The sequence below is a fragment of the Callorhinus ursinus genome, unplaced genomic scaffold, assembly GCF_003265705.2.
Source record: "Callorhinus ursinus isolate GAN/ISIS: 27379988/994484 unplaced genomic scaffold, GSC_fseal_2.0 scaffold4, whole genome shotgun sequence".
NCBI lineage: Eukaryota > Metazoa > Chordata > Mammalia > Carnivora > Otariidae > Callorhinus > Callorhinus ursinus.
In genome coordinates, this window is record NW_027397066.1 from 142,383,603 (window position 1) to 142,390,455 (window position 6,853).

A 6,853-nucleotide genomic window follows, 5' to 3' on the forward strand; every position below is an offset into this window, starting at 1 on the left:
CTTGCACCAATATTATGGAGGAATTTCATGTTTTTATGAAGAATAATACTTTATTTGAAAACAATGTGATATGCTTTTGTATTAATGCAAATATTTTTAATCCATCTATGGCTGATTGGATCACTGGTGAAAAATCATTGCTAAAGACTGAGTCTTAGTTTCACACCAAACTAATATTCTCTATGCTTCAGAACTAAAAGCATATATAAGAAATATTTATTATTCATATAATATTTTGGAAATATTTCTTGGTCTCCATAAATGGCTCTCTTAAAGCTATAAGGACATATTTGTTATGGTTGTAAAACAGTAGCCTCAAATTAACCAAGCATATTTTTAGTTCTCAAAATTGAAAAGCGATTTATATACTCATACTACATATGAAATAGATAAATGATATCACATATATGAAAAAATAAATGTAAAACTAATAGCAGAAAGTGTGGGTTTCTAATATTATGCTTATTTAATGAACTGGTATTTAAATAATGCCAAAACCATGATAATAAAAGAAAGAGTACTTAGGAGTATAAATAAATATTGCTTCTGCAATAGCCACTTTTCTAATGAATCACTATTATAGAGCAAGATAAACTATTATGTATGGATAGATATGTTGATGAAGCATAGGATCATTCTGATGGCAAGATTTGGACAATCTAAAATATAACGTTCCAAATAGATCTTCCTATAATTTCTATATATCTTATATAATCATTTCTATTCTACACTAGCCAAGATTTATAAATAGCAACTAAAGTATATAAGAAAGGAAGTCCTAAATATTAACAAATTATACTGTGAACTAAAATAAACCACTTACACTTTCTATGACCTGCATATTTTAATATGACGATAAAGCAGGATTGATTATGTAGTTTCTTATACTTTGTGGATCTTACTGCAAACAGCAACTTACTTGATTCTCTGCTCTAGAGAGGGAAAACATAATCTACAAATAATATGATAATTGTGCATTAGCTCTATGATCCTAATCCATGTAATTCTTTGTTTGCTTGGGTATTTTTCTTTAATGAAGGCAATAAACCCCTGTTGTTCAAAGGCAAAAAGGCCCATAACCTTCAGCTACGATCCATATTGTTTCATACTGTTAACCTCAAACCATCAGAAATGGTGCTTTGTGACAATATTTTTAATTGAATGGAAAAATGGGAGCAAACAAAGGTTTCAACAAGCTTTCATCAATATGAAAATGGCTATGAACATGGTTAACTAGAGTTACCTCATCAGTCTGGTTTTATGGTATTTTTTTATGATGCACATATCCCAAAATTATGCTCATATTAAAAATAAACATCTGGTATACATCATTTTATGAAATAGGCAAATAAATCTACCTACTGCAATACAGTAAAATATATTGATCTATAAACTACAATACTGAACAACAAATCAACCATAAACTAAAATCCCAGGCATCCCTTCAACACTAAAACTCGCATTTCCAGGCTTCCTCCTGGGCAATGTGAGCTATCCCTGGATCCCCAGGCCCTGAGGTATAATAATAATCACAAATAACTCCTGCATGACAATACAGTCAACTTCACAGCTAAGACAATCCTTTCAGAAAGAAGCCATGAGCTAATATATGCTATGTTATCCTCTGTGTTGAATATTCTATTTCTTAAGAGTTATAGCTGAATATTTTCTAGTCTTTGCTTGAGGAAAAACAAGACAAAACAAAACACTGAAGGGAATCACTAACAGTTGAACAATTAGAATTCTTTGATTATCACATAGCCTTTTCTAGATTTTATATAAACAAGTCACTCGGTTTAATGGATGAACAATTCAAAGACATGAGATATTAATTCTACCTCTAGTTTCAATATATTTTGAAAATATACAGCTAAAATAAAAAATTAAATATAGATAAATAAAAAGAAGAAAATAAGATCTCCCATAAAAGTATCAGCAATTTAAAAATCTTATATTATATTGGTGCATGGTCAGCTAGATAACTAAATATATACATATGAAGACATTATACAATATTATCTCACCCAGAGGGTCTTCCTTTTCACTTCCCTTTATACCATGACTCTTTCCAATTTGGTCTGTAAACAGTCCATTATTGACTCCAAGACGGGTGTCATTATTGAAGCAGACAATTAGAACAAAGAGATCAAATGCTTGGCTGCATGATGAGGCCATGTATTTTAGCTTGTTCAATTATTTTACCACAAGGGTTTTTCCACTTTTTAGGCATAACTCTTCAATTACCTTTGGGATAATATACAGTTGTGTTTTTTTTTTAATTTTATTTATTTATTTGACAGAGAAAGACACAGGGAGAGAGGAACACAAGCAGGTAGAGGGAGAGGGAGAAGCAGGCTTCCCGCCTGAGTAGGGAGCCCGATGTGCGGCTCAATCCCAGGACCCTGGGACCATGACCTGAGCCGAGGGCAAACGCTTAACCACTGAGCCACCCAGGCGCCCCACAGTTGTGTTTTGAAATAGATGAAATTTACCTGCACACATTTTCATGACTACAGACAGGTTTGGAATGTATGTATTATATTATTTGTATTTTCAATTTACCATAACTTAAAGACATATATATATATTTTTTTTTGGCTGGGTACAGTATACTTTATTGATGGTACATGACAAGGTAGGGCTCCCCAAACCCCTCCCCTTCTTCAGGGGGTCTGGGATGGAAACGGTGGAGGTCGGGAGATTCTCAGTGTTTTGCGGGATAAGTTGGGGCAGGGACTCCCCAGCAGCTGAGGGCCTCTCTCTCCCTCTTGCTCTCGCTGGGGCTGGTGGTCCAGGGGGCTCTTACTCCTTGGAGGCCATGTGGACCATAAGGTCCACCACCTGGTTGCTGTAGCCGAATTCATTGTCATACCAGGAAATGAGCTTGACAAAGTGGTCGTTGAGAGCAATGCCAGCCCCGGCATCGAAGGTGGAGGAGTGGGTGTCACTGTTGAAGTCGCAGGAGACGACCTGGTCCTCAGTGTACCCCAGGATGCCCTTGAGGGGGGCCCTCTGACGCCTGCTTCACCACCTTCTTGATGTCGTCGTATTTGGCAGCTTTCTCCAGGCGGCAGGTCAGATCCACGACGGACACGTTGGGGGTGGGGACACGGAAGGCCATGCCAGTGAGCTTCCTGTTCAGCTCAGGGATGACCTTGCCCACAGCCTTGGCAGCACCAGTGGAAGCAGGGATGATGTTCTGGGCAGCCCCTCGGCTGTCGTGCCACAGCTTCCCAGAGGGACTGTCCACGGTCTTCTGGGTGGCAGTGATGGCATGGACGGTGGTCATGAGTCCCTCCACGATGCCGAAGTTGTCATGGATGACCTTGGCCAGAGGAGCCAAGCAGTTGGTGGTGCAGGAGGCATTGCTGACAATCTTGAGGGAGTTGTCATACTTCTCGTGGTTCACACCCATCACGAACATGGGGGCGTCGGCAGAGGGAGCAGAGATGATGAACCTCTTGGCCCCGCCCTTCAAGTGGGCCCCAGCCTTCTCCATGGTGGTGAAGACCAGTGGACTCCACAACATACTCAGCACCAGCATCACCCCATTTGATGGCGGGATCTCGCTCCTGGAAGATGGAGATGGACTTTCCATTGATGACAAGCTTCCCATTCTCAGCCTTGACTGTAGCGTGGAATTTGCCATGGGTGGAATCATACTGGAACATGTAGACCATGTAGTTGAGGTCAATGAAGGGATCATTGATGGCGACAATATCCACTTTGCCAGAGTTAAAAGCAGCCCTGGTGACCAGGCGCCCGATACGGCCAAATCCGTTCACTCCGACCTTCACCATCGTGTCTCAGGGACGCGGCTGGCACTGCACCAGAATTCGCGGCTGTCTGTCGAACGGGGAGGAGCAGAGAGCCAAGACATATATTTTTTATTAGCACTAATTGTCTATTAGTCAGTGTTCTCCAGAGAAACAGAATCAATAGAATTTACTTATTTATTATTGGAATTGGCTGACACACTTATGGTGACTGACAAGTCCCCAAGAACTGCGGTCGGTAAGCTGGAAACCCAGATAGCCAATGATGTAGATCTAGTCCCAAAGCTGACAGTTTTGAGACCCAGGAAGAAGAGATATTTCTATTTCAGCATGAAGTCTGTATCCCACCTCAAAGGCAGTCAGGCAGGAGGAATTGCCTTTTATTGGGGGGAAGGTCAGCCATTTTGTTCTCCTCAGACCTCTAACTGATTGCTCTCCTTAATGGTGGTGGACCCCATTCAATCATCTTTATTCAGTCCATCAGTTTAAGTTTTAAGCTCATCCAAAATGCCCTCATAGATACACCCAGGATAATATTTGATCAAATATTGGGCAGTCTGTGTCCTCCTCTTTAAGAAAATTTACCATCACAACTTGGATTGATTGAGATTTCTTTGTTAAATTTTCCCCCCTTTAATGGACTGAAAATTATTCATCCTGTTTTCTAGGATTTTGTTCACCTCTTCCTTTTTGATTTTTTGTTTCTTTGCTCTTACCTATCATGCTTTTTCTTTTTTTATTCCTCCAAATAATCATTCTAGTATTATTACAGAAGTCATTTAATCTAAGAAGCCTTATTTCATTCTCTCCTCCACCAAAGGCCAAGTGTTTCTCCTATGCTTCCCTTTCCATCTTTAAAACAAACACACAAAAGATTTACTATTTATCACAAAAAATAAAATTGCTTGAAGATATATCTGCACCACAGTATAAATACTTTGGAGACTGGCATGATGTATCTTACAGAATTTTATGTCCAATATAACACAGTGTTTGGCAAATTGTGGTCACATATTTAGTACACGAAGAAAGGCATGGATAAATGTGAGTCATGAAGATCTTCTGGAAATTATGAATAACTGCTATATAAAATAGATATGTGAGTCCAACAGATTAGTTCATGTCTCTTCAGTTCTCTGCATTTGCAATTGTTCTGGGACAATCTTATGCTCATCTTTATTATTGTCAGTGATAGTGATGACATCTGAATTTGATATTTTCACACAAGATTTTTGTTGTTGTTTTTTGTTTTTTTTTTTTAATTCCGTGTCTCCTATTTTTCTTTCTTGTGGTGAATATAAGCAAGATCTGATATAAGGTAAAGAGCATCAGAAGATAATTATTTCTTGAGGTTTTTAGCTCAGCTTTATAAACCTGAATTATCTGCTTTATTTTTTATAGTAAAATATTTATAGTTTCTTCTGTCTATTCAAACATATTACTCTAAAATTTGACTCTATACTTTAGAATTCACTGAAAATATAAAGTAGTGAGACAATTTATTTCACTTTCCAGGCTACAATTTCTACAGGTGACATCTCTTATCACTTCAGTAAGTGAGCATTAAAACTGTTGCTTTCTTAAATTCTTCAGGCTTTACACAGTTATTTAAAGTAAGGATGTTTCCCCATCCCTATAAAATCCTGTGAGGTCTGTTGTTCATGTGCTTTAAGGAAAGTCTGCAGTTGAAATTTCATTTTCAAGACAATTTTCTAATAAGTGATATGTTTGTTGTTTTTTTTTTAAACCACTAACTATAAGCCACAGTGTTTTTCTGGGAATTCATCCACAAAGCCATGGCCAGTATATGTGATGAAGAGCAATAAGAATTTTCCTAAATGGATGTATGGAATTGTTGAATCACTATATTGTACACCTGAAACTAATATTACACTGTATGTTAACTTGACTGGAATTAAAATAAAAAAAAAAAGAATCTTTCCCAAATGGGATATAACCACCATTTCCACATACAATACAATGATAAGTCTCCCTAGTATACGAATCTATATATCCTCCTAATTCCCTTGAGTTTTACTATGATAATGAGGGAAAGATGTGCATTGTCACTAGATGCAGAATGTCCTGGCCTGAATCCATAAATACCCATGATTGGAAGTAGAAGCAGAGAAAACTGATTAAGATTGAAATCAGAGAACTGTCTTGGGAAGAACAAAAGCATAATTGCAAGAAAAGAGCTACTTGTGAATAGGAAGGAAAATCGGAGTGTAGGTTCAAAGGAAATCATGCATATTCATACTCCACTTTAGGGTATGCAAAATTGCAAAAATGTATATGTCACAGACCATTAAGCTGAACTAATTTTAGACAAAGTTATAAAAAAGACAAGTTTATCTTTTTCTTCCATAACCTTTCAATATCTCCCCACCTCAGATAAGACTCTACTGTTGCCATCTCTGTCTCTGTTCCATGTTTCTCTATGGCACCACTTCCTTTCTTGACAGGGACCTTATTTTAACATCTGTCCTGCTAATTATTACAATTTATCCGTTATGAGTCTTAAGCTGTAGGAAGCTTCTACCAGTAAGCTCTCATATTGAGGAGGTCAAAAACTAATACGAAATAAGGGGTTATATCTTTGCACAAGATTATTTCTATGTAGTACTTGATAGATAACTACATATTAACATTTCTGGCATTTTGAAACTGTCATCCATGAAAATGGCTTAATCATTGAACTCCTTGTTTGAAATAAAACTTCACCTGCAATACAGTAGTTTTGTACAGAATTTATAGATTTTTAATAAAAATCATAGAAGTTTAGAATTGCAATTTTTTTGCAAAGTTCATTTTGAAATAACTAGGTAAGGAATCAAGTTTATAGACATGAAAGGGTTGAAGAGAGTTGCTCAGTATAATGAAATTGTTAAGTAGAGGAATTTTAATTTGGACCAAGGCTACACCTAGAGAACAACGCAGATCACAATATTATAAGTAGTCATGAATGAGATCTGTTCTGCTGTTTAATTTTGTCCTTTAAAAATGTGCCTCAGCTAATACAAAATCATTAAAAATGGTTATTAATTATCTTCAGTTGATATGACTACTTTCTAGAA

At 37.1% G+C, this 6,853-nt stretch overlaps 1 pseudogene; it reads right to left on the bottom strand.

The window, feature by feature from the left end:
• Window positions 1-2,594: 2,594 nt before the first annotated feature.
• Window positions 2,595-3,866, bottom strand: LOC112826205 (glyceraldehyde-3-phosphate dehydrogenase-like; annotated as a pseudogene).
• Window positions 3,867-6,853: the final 2,987 nt, after the last annotated feature.